The following is a 13,195-nucleotide window of genomic DNA, read 5'->3' as shown; positions in this document are numbered from 1 at the left end:
AGCAATAGTGGTTAAACATTTCCCAAACCTGGGAAGAGAAATGAACATACAGAACCATAAGGCTCAAAAGACTTGAAATAGGCTGACTTTGAAAAAGGCTGTACCTGAAATAGGCTGACTTTGAAAAAAGCTGTACCAAAAAGGATCAATTAAATTGTCAAAGCCAAAGAAACCATTTTAAAAGCATTAAGGAAAAAAGAGAAAAGTACATACACGGGAACTTCTATGACTATAAGCAGATTTCTCAACAAAGACTTTTTAGGGCAGGACAAAATGGGATGACATATTCAAAATATTGAAGAATAATTAAGAATTCTATACCCAGCAGAGCTGTCCTTTAGAAATGGAGAAATAAAGACTTTTCCAAACAAAAGATGAGGGAGTTCATTACCACTACACCTGCCTTCTAAGAAACACTAAGGGAATTAAGGGAATTCTGAGTAAAAGTAAAACATAAGCCTTATAAAAATATAAAAAGAAAGTATAGGGATGCCTGGGTGGCTCAGTGGTTGAGCGCCTGCCTTTGTGGTTCAGGGCATGATCCTGGAGTCCCGGGACCAAGTCCCACATCAGGCTCCCTGCATGGAGCCTACCTCTCTGTCTATGTTTCTGCCTCTCTCTCTGTGTGTCTCTCATGAATAAATAAATAAAGTTTAAAAAAAGAAAGTATAAAACTCACTGGTAATAGTAAACAGTTAAGGTTAGATTCTGTAATATGGTGATGGTGGTACATCATTCACTTACAACTCTAGTTTAAAAGTTAAAATAAATGTAGTAAAAATACAATAACTACAGTAATTGTTATTAGTTACAAATACAAAAATATGTAAATTTTATAAGAAATTACCTAAAATATGAGGGGGAGAAGAAGTAGAAGTATCAACTTTAGGAATTTCAGGAAGTAAAGTTGTTATCAGCTTAAAATAGGGTTTGTGATTTTAAGATGTTTTATGTAAGCCCATGAAAACCACAAAGGAAAAAACTGTAGCAATCACACAGAAGAACAGGACAAAGAAGGCAAAGGATACTAGTACCAAAATACATTAAAACAAAAAAGAAAACATGGAACAATACATCTCCAAAGCAACTAGAAAACATTTAGACATGGAGAGAGAGGGAGAGACATGGGCAGAGGGAAAAGGAGGCTCCCCATGGGGAGCCAGATGCAAGACTCGATCACAGGACCCTAGGGTCACGCCCTGAGCCAAAGACATATGCTCAACCACAGACCACCCAGCATCCCAAAAGCAAGTTTTTAAAGGGCAAAAATAAGTCCTGATCTATCAATAGCTACTTTAAATGTAAATAATTCTCCAACCAAGACAGACAGAATAGCTAAATGAACTTAAAAGAGAAAGAAAGAAAGACCTAATATTTTAGCCTCAAAGACACACATAGACTGCAACTAAAGGGAAAGGAAGAGATATTTCAAGAAAATGGTAATGAGAAAAAAAAGCAGGAATAGCTGCATTTATATCAAACCAAGAGGCTTTAAAATCATAAAAAAGAGAGGCACCTGGGTGGCTCGGTCAATTAAGTGTATGCTTTGGGCTCAGGTCATGATCCCCAGGGTCCCCAGCAGGGAATTTGCTTCTCTCTCTCCCTCTACCCCTACTCATGCTCTCCCTCCCTCTCTCAAGTAAATAAGTAAAATATGTGAAAAAAAGAAAAAAACAAAGTAAAACTATAAAAAGAGAGAACAAAAAGGTCATTATTTAATGATAAAAAGGTCAACACATCAACAAGATATAACAACTAGATATTTATGGAACCAACATCAAAGCATCCGAATAAATAAAGCAAAAAAGAACAGAGGTAAGAGACGAAATAAACACTAATACAATAACAGTTAAAGACTTTAACATGTTACGCTCAACAATAGTAGATTATCCAAGGAATCTATAAGTTAATAGCAGATTTGAACAATGCTAGAGGCCCAATGGACTTAGACGTATACAAAACATTCTGTGCAATAACAACCAAACACATTTTTCTTAAGTGCACATGGAACATTGTCTAGGATAGACTATATGGTAGGCCATAAAACAGGCCGTACCAAATTTGAGAAAATTAACACCATATCAAATATTTTTCTCTGACCACAATGATGTGAAAAGAAGTTGAGGGCAGCCCGGGTGGCTCAGCAGTTTAGCGCCGCCTTCAGCCCAGGGCATGATCCTGGAGACCTGGGATTGAGTCCTGCATGCTGCTCCCTGCATGGAGCCTTCTTCTCCGTCTCCTGTGTCTCTGCATCTCTCTCTCTCTCTCATGAATAAATAAATAAATAAAACCTTTTTTAAAAAAAAGACAATAGAAGTTGAAAATAAGGAAAACAGGAAAATTCATGAATACTCAGAAATTAAATAACACATTCCTGAACAATCGATGAATCCAAAAAAAATGGGGGGGGAATAAAAGTTCCTTGAGACAAATGAAAATGGAAACATTACAAAAATTAAGGGGTGAAGCAAAAGCATTTCTAGGAGGAAATTTCATACCAATAAATGTCTACATTAAAAGGCAAGAAATATTTCAAATAAATAACCTAACTCTATCCTTAATGAACCAGAAAATAACTGAGCCCAAAGTTAGCAAAGAAAATGGAAAACAATGAAGATTAGAGCAGAAATAAATGAAATGGAGAAATTAAAAACAATAGAAAAGTTAACCAAACTAATAGTTGTTTCTTTGAAAAGATAAACAAAATTGATACATTTTAACAGGAAAAAAAAGAACTCAAATTACAAAATTATAAGTGAAAAGGGAGATATTACAATGAATACCACAAAGGTACAAAAATTCATACAAGGTTACTACAAACAACTATACACCAGGAAACTGACAACTGAGAGGATATAAAAAAATGTCTTTGAAACATACAACTTACTAAAATGGCGTCAGGAATAAATAGAAAATAAATAGACTAATTACTAGTAAGGAGAGTGAATCAGAAAAGGAAGAAAGGAAGAAAGGAATGAAGGAAGGGAGGAAGGAAAGAAGGAATGAAACAGAGAACAAAGGAAAGAAAGAGAAAGAGAAAAAGAAAAAGGAAAAAAGAAAAAAAAAAAACAGAAAAAGAAGTTCCTATGAAGAAAAGCCTAGAACCAGATGGCTTCACTGGTATATTTTACCAAACTTCTAAGAATTAATATACCAATATTCTCAAACTTCTCCAAAAAAACAAAAAGCAGAGAACATTCCCAATAAGCCTTATGAGGTCAGCACTATCTTCATGCTGAAAGACAGATGAGAACCCTACTAAAAGGGGATCCCTGGGTGGCGCAGCGGTTTGGCGCCTGCCTTTGGCCCAGGGCGCGATCCTGGAGACCCGGGATCGAATCCCACGTCGGGCTCCCGGTGCATGGAGCCTGCTTCTCCCTCTGCCTTTGTCTCTGCCTCTCTCTCTCTCTCTGTGACTATCATGAATAAATAAAAATTAAAAAAAAACCCTACTAAAAAAGAAAACTATAGGCCAATATCCCTGATGATTATAAATGTGAACATTCTCAGCAAAATACTAGAAAAGATATCAGCAGCCTATTAAAAGGACCATTCACCATAATCAACTTGGATTTATCCCTGGGATGAAAGGATGGCTCAAAATATGGAAATCGATCAATGTGATACATCACATTAATAGAGTGAAAGAAAAGAATCCTATTATCATCTCAATAGACACAGAAAAAGCATTTGACAAAATCCAACAGTCATTCATGAAAAAAACAGTTAACAAATGAGGTATGGAAGTAACATGCCTCAAAATAATAAAGGCCATATTGACAAGCCCATAGCTGATGTCACACTCAATTGTGAAAGGTTGAAAGCTTTTCTTCCAAAATCAGGAACAAGATAAGGTGCCCACTCTCACCACTCCTCTTCAATATAGTACTAAAAGTCCTAGCTAGAGCAATTAGTCAACAAACAGAAAAGGCATCAGAATTCAAAAGGTAGAAGTAAAATGGTCTCTGTTTGCAAATAACATGTTTTTGTATAGAGAAAATCCTAAATATTCAACAAAAAAACTGTTAAAATAATCAACAAATTGAGCCCAGTTGTAAGACACAAAATTGACATACAAAATAAAATTTCTATAATAACAAATTTTCTGAAAAGGAAATAAAGAAACATATCCAATTTATAATTGCATGAAAAACAATAAAATACTTAGGAATAAATTTAAGGAAGTGAAAGATCTATGCTAACAACCGTAAGACAATGATGAAAGCAATTGAAGAAGACATAAATGAATGGAAAGATAGGGCAGCCCAGGTGGCTCAGCAGTTTAGTGCCGCCTTCGGCCCAGGGTGTGATCCTGGAGACCCAGGATCAAGTCCCACGTTGGGTTCCCTGCATGGAGCCTGCTTCTCCCTCTGCCTCTGCCTGTGTCTCTGTTTCTTTCTCTGTATCTTTCATGAATAAATCAATAAAGTCTTTTAAAAAATGGAAAGGTATCCTATGTTACTGGACTGCAAGAATCACTATTATTAAAATGTCAATACTACCAAAAACCATCTATAGATCAATGCAGTCCCTATTGAGATTCCAGTGGCTTTTTTTTTTTTAGCAAAAGTAGAAAAAAAAAAAAACCCTAAAATTTATATGAAGCAAAAAAAAAAAAAAAAAAGCAAAGAAATCCTGAGAAAGAACAAGGCATGAGGCATTATTGTTCCTGATTTTTTATATTTATTATAAAGCCATGGTCACTAAAACAGTAGAGTACTGGCACAGAAGCAAAGAGAACAATGGAATAAGGAATTCAGACACAAATCCAAGCATATATGGTCAACAAATATTTGACAAGCGAGTCAAGAATGCTCAATGAAGAATTGTCTCTTCAATAAATGATGTTGCAGCAAATGGATACTCACATGTAAAAGAATGAAACTGGGCCCATAGCTTACACCACTCACAACATTAACTCAAAATTAAATAAATGCTTAACTGTGAGACCTGAAACCATGAAACTCCTAGAAGTAAAACACAGGATAAAAGCTCCTTGACACTGGTCTTGGTAATTATATTTTGGAAATCACACATAAAATGTAACCAAAAAATAAAAAATAGACAAGTGGGAATACATCAAACTAAAAAGTTTCTTCACATCTGAGGAAGCCATCAACTAATTGAAAAGACAACCTACAGAACAGAGAAAAAATATTCACAAACCATATATCTGATAAGGGATTAATAGCCAAACCAAATAAATAATGCACATAACTCTATGGCAGAAAAATCACCCAATTTAAAAATGAGCAAAAAACCTAATAACCATTTTTCAAAAAAAGATACACAGATAGGCAACAGGTATATGAAAAGATGTTCAACACTTCTAGTCATTAGGGAAATACAAATTAAAACTACAATGAGATAGCACCTCATGCCTGTTAGAATGGCCATCATCCAAAAGACAAAAGATAACAAATGCTGGTATGGATGTAGAGGAAAGCGAACCCTTGTGCACTCTTGGGGGCGGTGTGTGTTGTAAACTGGTACAGCCACTGTGGAAAACAGAATGAAGGCTCCTCAAAAATTAAAAATAGAACTAGTTACAGTCCATTTCTGGGAATGTATCCAAAGGAATTGAAAACACAAGAAAAGATAAATGAACCTCCCGATACACAGCAGCATTATTTATAATAGCAGAAACAGGGAAACAATCGAAGTGTCCAATGATGGAGGAATGGTTAGAGCAGTTGTGGCATATATGGTTGACTCCTGAACAACGAGGTGTGATCCTCCACATAGTTGAAAATCTGCATATAAAATTTGACTTTCCAAAATTAAGAGGCAGACTCTTAATAGCTTACCGTTGACTGGAAGCCTTACTAATAGCATAAACAGTCAACTAATACATACTTTGTTTACGCATTATATATTGTATTCTCACAATTAGGTAAACTAAAGAAAGGAAGGCGCTATGATGTATACCTTAAACCTCATTCAGTGATGTATGTCAACTATCTCTCAATAAAAGTGAAAAGAGATGAAAAGATACAATTGTCACTTGCTTTTTTGAAATATTTGCAGTAGCCTCCTACTGACTCCTCTTTCCTGAAGGACCCTAGAGGTCCAAGTTGGGAGTCATGAATCCAGTGAGGGAGGGGGGGAATGTGCTTCTCCCCCCGCCACTATCAGAGTCTTTAGTATCACCCAAGAATCTTCTATTTCTCCATTAGTCCTAGTTTCCAAGGCAAAATTTCCATAGTGATCACCACCACAGCTCCCCACCTTGCAGAGTCTACCCCTGTATACTCCATCACTCCTCTGTTACCACAGATAAATTGTTTGGGTTCCTAGCAGAGGCCATTCTCTACTCATATACTGGGTCACATCCTCTCTTGGCTATTCAACAACTCCATCTCTCCAGAAAATCCTCCCCCCTCTTGCATCACGCACATTATCCTTCTTTATTCTCCACACCTCTTCCACAAGTCTAGAGAAACATGTTGGTAAACTCTCTTGGCCCCATTTCATGTAAGAGCCACCACCTCATTTCTCAGTTTTCCTAAATGAAGTCTTAGAGGTTGATGAAAATTATAACTTTCCAATTTTCTCTTGAGCTCCCTCCAATCAAGCTTTCTCCTCTTGCTAAGATCCACAATTACTTCATAACATTGTATCCGAAGTCAATTCGCAGTCCTCATCTTAGTCTATCAGCAATATGTGACAGTTAACCAAGTTTTCCACTATCCTGAAACACTGAGAACTTGCCTTTCAAGACAGTAAATTTTCTGAATTTCCTTCCTTCTTTCCTCATTGTTCCTCTCTTCATCTCTGCTGGTTCTTCCTTTGACCTTGTTTCTAGATCTTTGATCTTCTATCTTCATTACTTTAGAGAACTCTTCTAGTTGCAGGATTTAAGTGTCATCTCTATGCTGATGTCTCACCAATCTGTATCTCCAGCCTGAACCTCTTCCTTGAACTCCAGATTCATATATCTAATTCTCTATTAGACATTTTTTTCTGGGCAGCCCAGGTGGCTCAGCGGTTTAGCACCACCCTCAGCCCAGGGTGTGATCCTGGAGCCCCGGGGTCAAGTCCCATATCGGGCTCCCTGCATGGAGCCAGCTTCTCCCTCTGCCTATGTCTCTGCCTGCCTCTCTCTCTCTCTCTCTCTGTCTCTCTCTCTCTCTCACACACACACACATAAATAAAATCTTTAAAAATATATATTTAAAAAATACATCTTTTCCTGAATATCTAACTGGCATCTCCAATGTAATACAACCAGGAATGATCTTCTGAGCTTTTCCTTCAAACATTCAAACATAAGTTTTTCTTAGAGACTCCTAAGGTCTTAGCAGACAGATTGTGAACCTTGGTTGCATGTTATAGTCACATGGGGGGCCTGAGTTCCACCTCCCAATGATTGTAACCCAATTGGTCATGGCATCCAGAGTTTTAGAAGCTCTCTATGTAGCTTCTCCAAAGAAGCCAAGATTGAGGACTGTAGCTCTGGATGGGTTGCTTCTTCCTTTAACCTCAAATCCTATTATTTTTTCCCCATAAACACTCTCCTCCAGCCACACTGGTCCCCTTGCTATTGCTCAACTCACCAAATATGCTCCCCTTTCAATTCCTTCTTTGTGCCTGGAACACTTTTACCTAAAATAGCCTTAAGATTTATTTCCTTATCTTTTCAAGTCTTTGCTTTAAATCACTGTGTCATTGAGATCTACTATGACCACCCTATTTAAGTTTGCAAAGTTCTCTGCCAACCACATCATTTCCCCATTACCCTTACCAGGACTTTTTTTTTTTCCTTCAGCATTATGCCCTTCAAAAAGATGTAATTTACTCATTTATTATAGGTTCAGTCTCTCCCCAGTTAGGAAGCAGACTCTGAGAGCAGAGGAATATCTGCATCTTTGCTTACTGTGGGATCTCAGATCATGCATGATATATAGCAGGTACTCAAAAAACGAGCACTAGTGACATTCCTTTTTCTAATATGAAATTTTCTCCTTTCTCATTTTCATCAAATTCTTGGTTCTGTTTAAGAGTTAGACCTATTTGCTGGTATCCCAAAACAACCCTACTTAATAGTTCATCCACTTCTAATTTTTTCCCAAAGGCTTATCTTTCCTTACATTTCCTTAATTATGAGCTTCTCCTTAGGGTTTAGTATTTGACCCTTTATCCTTATTTATATTTACACTTAACAACCTCTCTCCTTTGAAAAGAGGAGACTTCATTTTTCAGACTTCAGCTAGAATGGAAAATTTAAAGTGGTGCCGCCATGTCAAAGTTTTAGTTAAGAACACTGGACCTTCCTCTCACCCAGGTAAGTCCAGTACAGTATCAAAGCTTAAATTATTTATGTCAATAAATCCAAATATTGTTTCTCTAATGCACTGTTCTCTTATTAGTGTCAAAAAAAAGTAATGATCTCCTCCCTCCCTCCTGCTCCCCCCCCCACACTCTATATCTTATAAGTCAAGATAAAAATTCAGGAGTATTACTTAAAACATCCCTTTTCCCTTTCTCCCAAAACTTAGCCAAGCGTTTCTTTATTCTACTTATTAAATTTTTATTATGACCTATCTCTTCCATGTCATTTCTGTTCATGATAATCTCTTACCTTTCCTCTTAAAGCCTCCCAACTGAAACCATTATTTCCCTACTTTCCCCTTCAATACATTCTACACACTGCCAAAGTATAAACATTTAAAGACCTTTAAAATTCATGCAATTGCATTAAAATCCTTAAATGGCTTTCGTATTATTTAGTATAATAATCCTTACCATGGTTAAGCTAATACTCAACAATCTCTATGCTTCTCTTGCACATAAGCTCAAACTATCACAGTTTCTTTAATAAATCAAGATTACTTTCCTCCTCACTCATTTTAATGCCTTACCACAGTCCATTTCTTCTGTTTGGAACCTCCCATTTATGTTCACTTAGCTATTCAAATTCATTCTATCACATCCTTTTAAAAGTTAATGAGATTCATATAGTCAATGGATCTTGACAAAGGACTAGACAACACAGTGAAAGAAAAGGACAGTATTTTCAACAAATGATAATGTAAAACTGGACACCACATGCAAAAATACTGAGTCCAGACACAGACTTCACATCCTTCACAAATATAAACTCAGATCACAGTTCTAAATATAAAATGCAAAATTATAAAACCTCTGCAAGATAATGTAGGAGAAAATGCAGGTGAACTTGGGTATGGCTATGATTTTGATCCAACACCAGGGCACAATCCATGAAAGAAATAACTGATACACTGGACTCCATTAAAATTTTCTGTTCTGCAAACAGCAATGTCAAGAGAATAAGAAGACAAAGCACAGAGTTGGAGAAAATATTTACAAAAGAACCATCTAATAAAGAACTGTTATCCAGAATCTATATAGGGAGCGGAGGGACGGCCGTCGGAGCCGCCGAGGCCAAGTGCTGCCTGGCTGGGCCTACAAAGGGGATGTCAGGCCTCCAAAAGGAGCGCAGTGGAAGCGAGGGCCTCCCTGAGCCGCTGCTGTGACGGCCAGTGAGCGAGCCGCGGAGGATGTCCACCACCAGGACGGTCGCGCCCGCGGGGATCCCGGGGAACCCGCGGGAGGTCTCCAACCCCGCCAAGCCTGGCCGCAAGACCAAGCAGCTGCAGTACGCGCAGAACGTGGTGGTAAAGACGCCCTGGAATCACCAGCTCGCCTGGCCCTTCTACCAGCCCGTGGATGCAATCAAGCTAAACTTGCCCGATTACCATAAAATCATAAACACCCAATGGATATGGGGACTATTCAGAAGAGACTAGAAAATAATTATTACTGGAGCGCCAGCGAATGCGTGCAGGACTTCCACACCATGTTTACAAATTGTTACATTTACAACAAGCCCACAGATGACACAGTGCTAACGGCCCAAGCCTTAGAGAAAATTTTTCTGCAGAGAGTGGCCCAGGTGCCCCAGGACGAAGTTGAATTATTACCCCCTGCTCCGAAGGGCAAAGGCCGGAACGCGGCGCAGGAACCCGGAGTGCAGGTGGGCAGCAAGTGGTGGCCGTGTCCTCTGTCTCCCCAGCAACCCCCTTCCAGAGCGTCCCCCCACTGTCTCCAGACGCCTGTCATTGCTGCCCCCCCTCTGCCAACCATTACCGCAAACATCACGTCGGTCCCTGCGCCCCCGCCGCCGCCCCACCCCCTCCCTCGACGCCCATCATCCATCCCTGTGGTCCCTCCCACAGCGCCTGTCGTCAAGGAAAAGGGTGCAAAGCGGAAAGCAGCCACCACGACGCCCATTCCATCCGCGAGCCGGAGCGAATCGCCGCCGCCACTGTCAGACCCCAAGCAGGCCGAGGTGGGGGCTCGGCGAGAGAGTGGGGGCCGCCCCATCGCACCGCCCTGGAAGGGTCTAGAGGACGGCGAGGTGCCTCAGCATGCGGGCCAGAAGGGCGAGCTGCCGAGCACTCGCGGCACTGTGACAGCGTCCTCGAGGAAAGGCCGTGCAAGAAGCGTGCGGCCTGCGCCTGGCCCTTCTCCAGCCGGTGGACGCCGAGGCCCTGGAGCTGCACGACTACCACGACGTCACCGAGCACCCGATGGACCTCAGCACTGTCAAGAAGACGGACAGTCGCGAGTGCCCAGACGCGCAGGGCTTCGCTGCTGACACCCGGTTCATGTTCTCCAGCTGTTACCAGTACAACCCCCAGGCCACAAGGTGGTGGCCGTGGCCAGGAAGCTGCGGCCGTGTTTGAGGTGCGGTTTGCTAAGATGCCGGCTGAGCCCGCAGCCCCCGTGCTGAGCAGGGGCGCCGAGAGCAGCCGCAGCAGCGAGGAGAGCTCGGAGGAGGAGGAGGAGGAGGAGGAGGAGGAGGAGGAGGAGGAAGAGGAGGAGGAGGAGGAGGAGGAAGAGGAGGAGGAGGAGGAGGAGGAGGAGCAGGAGCGGGCCCGGCTGGTGGAGCTGCAGGAGCAGCTGAAGGCTGTGCACGAGCAGCTCGCCGCCCTGTCGCGGGCCCGGGAACAAGCCAGAGAGGAAGAAGGAGCCGAAGGGAAAGGAGGAGAAGGAGGAGGACGCGGACGAAGACGAGGACACGGAGAGGCACAAGGCCAAGTCTGAGGACGAGAAGGCCAAGGGGGCCCCGCCGCCAAGCAGGCCCAACCGAAGAGGGCTCCCGCCGAGAAGGCCGGCAGCGCGGCCAGGCCAGCAGGCAGCCGAAGCAGGGCGGCAAGCAGGCATCGGCCTCGACGACCCGGAGAGGAGGAGCAAGGCCTGCCCGTGAGCTAGGCCGAGGGCGCCAGCTCAGCCTAGACCACCCGGCTGCCCGGGGACACGGGGCTGCGGGGTCCACTTCATCCAGTCCCGGAGCCCTCGCTCAGGGACCCAGGCCTGAGCAGAGAGAGATTGACTTTGAGCCTCTGAAACCCCCCACTGTGCGGGAGCTAGAGAGATGCGTCAAGTGTTGTTGACAGGAAAAGCCAAGGGAGCCTTTCTCCACGAGCGGGAAGAAGCAGGCGGCCAAGTCCAAGGAGGAGTTAGCTCAGGAAAGGAAGGAGTCGGAGACGCGCGGCAGGACGTCCGTGGGCAGCTGAACAACAACGAGAAGCCTGCCAAGGAGGAGAAAGCGGGCTCTGCGCCCTCGGGAGGGCCGCCCGGCTCAGCAGCAGCAGCTCCTCGGTCCGGGAGCAGCAGTTCGGCGGATCCAGCTCCACTGCAGCGACTCAGACTGAGCGCTGGACTCGCACATCAGGACAAAACCAGAGAAGTCGCACCCGCCGGAACTCTGCAGTGTCCCTTGCTCTGGTTGATCTGCTGCTCTGGTTCCGCGCCTGCAGGTTTTCTTTAAAACTCAGTGTTACGGAATCCAGGGATCCCCGGGTGGCGCAGCGGTTTGGCGCCTGCCTCTGGCCCAGGGCGCGATCCTGGAGCCCCGGGATCGAGTCCCACGTCGGGCTCCCGGTGCATGGAGCCTGCTTCTCCCTCTGCCTGTGTCTCTGCCTCTCTCTCTCTCTCTCTCTGTGACTATCATAAATAAATAAAAATTAAAAAAGATAAATAAACTCAGTGTTATGGAATCTTCCAGTTTTGGCTTTAATAGGTCTAAGATCTTTCTCGTGTGTATGTGAGGCTTTATGAGAAGGTGTGAACCCGCATAAAGCCTTCCCTTCCTTACTGAGTTGAGTTGCTTGGAGACGGCAACTTCAAACGCTGACCTGATGACCGTAGAAAACCATGTCAGATGTGATCTGAAGTTTCTTGCAAAGCCCCTTTCTTATGCCCAAGCTGGTCTGTAGCTCCAGAAAGCATTGTTTGAAAGGAAGTTTCTCTGAGATGGTACTGCACCGAAGGCTGTCAGCTTTGCAAACAGGCGATGTCTCTGTCCCCCCAGCTCAGCCCCGCGGCTGGGGTCACCTCTTGCTGCAGGGTGGGGGGACTGTGGAGGTGCTGCGGGCTCCAGTCCGGGCTTCTGCAGGGGTGGGGAGAGGCGGGTGGGCACCGAGGGAGGGGCCTCGGGAGCTCCTGGGAGGGAACACGGGGGCGCGTGTGCCACGGGCAGCTTTCCATACACTGAAACTTTTACCTCAACTGAAAAAAAAAAAGATTAAAAAAAACAAAACAAAACAAAACTAAAGGAGACTTTTTTGTAAGGTTCAGCAGTTTTCTACGAAAATCTAATGTAAATTTCACTATCTACATGGTAAAGTTCTGCAAGGCAAGGAGACATGGGCTGCTAAGGAAACTTGGTGTTGACTAGGGGAGGATCATTGTCTCTTCTTATACTTTTCATACACACTGCTAGTATGAAAATAGAAACAAAATGGACCAGAGCGATACTTACGGGAGAAAAGAAAAAGACTTGAGAAGTTCTGACATACAAGCAAAAACAAAAACAAAAAATGCCCCTTATAGTTCTAATTTATAACTTTTAGAGTGAAGAACAATGATCTTGCAGAAAAATAAAATCCAAAGGAGCTCAAAGAAAAGGCACAGGAAAAAAAACTACTCTCTCCATAGACATCCTTGATAATGTAACTCATTGAAATTTAATCTTGAATAATCATAGAAAAATACTTTCTTATTAAATACGGATCTTATTCTCAATAGAATTTTCATTTATTTTTTTTTTTTTTTTATTTATTTTTTTTTTTTATTGGTGTTCAATTTACTAACATACAGAATAATACCCAGTGCCCGTCACCCATTCACTCCCACCCCCCGCCCTCCTCCCCTTCTACCACCCCTA

General features: G+C 42.5%; 1 pseudogene; it reads left to right on the top strand.

Annotated features, from left to right (window-relative positions):
• The first annotated feature begins 9,241 nt into the window (after window positions 1-9,241).
• On the top strand, window positions 9,242-11,820 carry LOC140629463 (bromodomain-containing protein 3 pseudogene; annotated as a pseudogene).
• The last annotated feature ends 1,375 nt before the right edge of the window (window positions 11,821-13,195 follow it).

Source organism: Canis lupus (genome assembly GCF_048164855.1).
Source record: "Canis lupus baileyi chromosome 5 unlocalized genomic scaffold, mCanLup2.hap1 SUPER_5_unloc_8, whole genome shotgun sequence".
Lineage (NCBI taxonomy): Eukaryota > Metazoa > Chordata > Mammalia > Carnivora > Canidae > Canis > Canis lupus.
The sequence above is the reverse complement of the archived record's forward strand: the minus strand, read 5'-3'. Positions and strand labels throughout refer to the sequence as shown.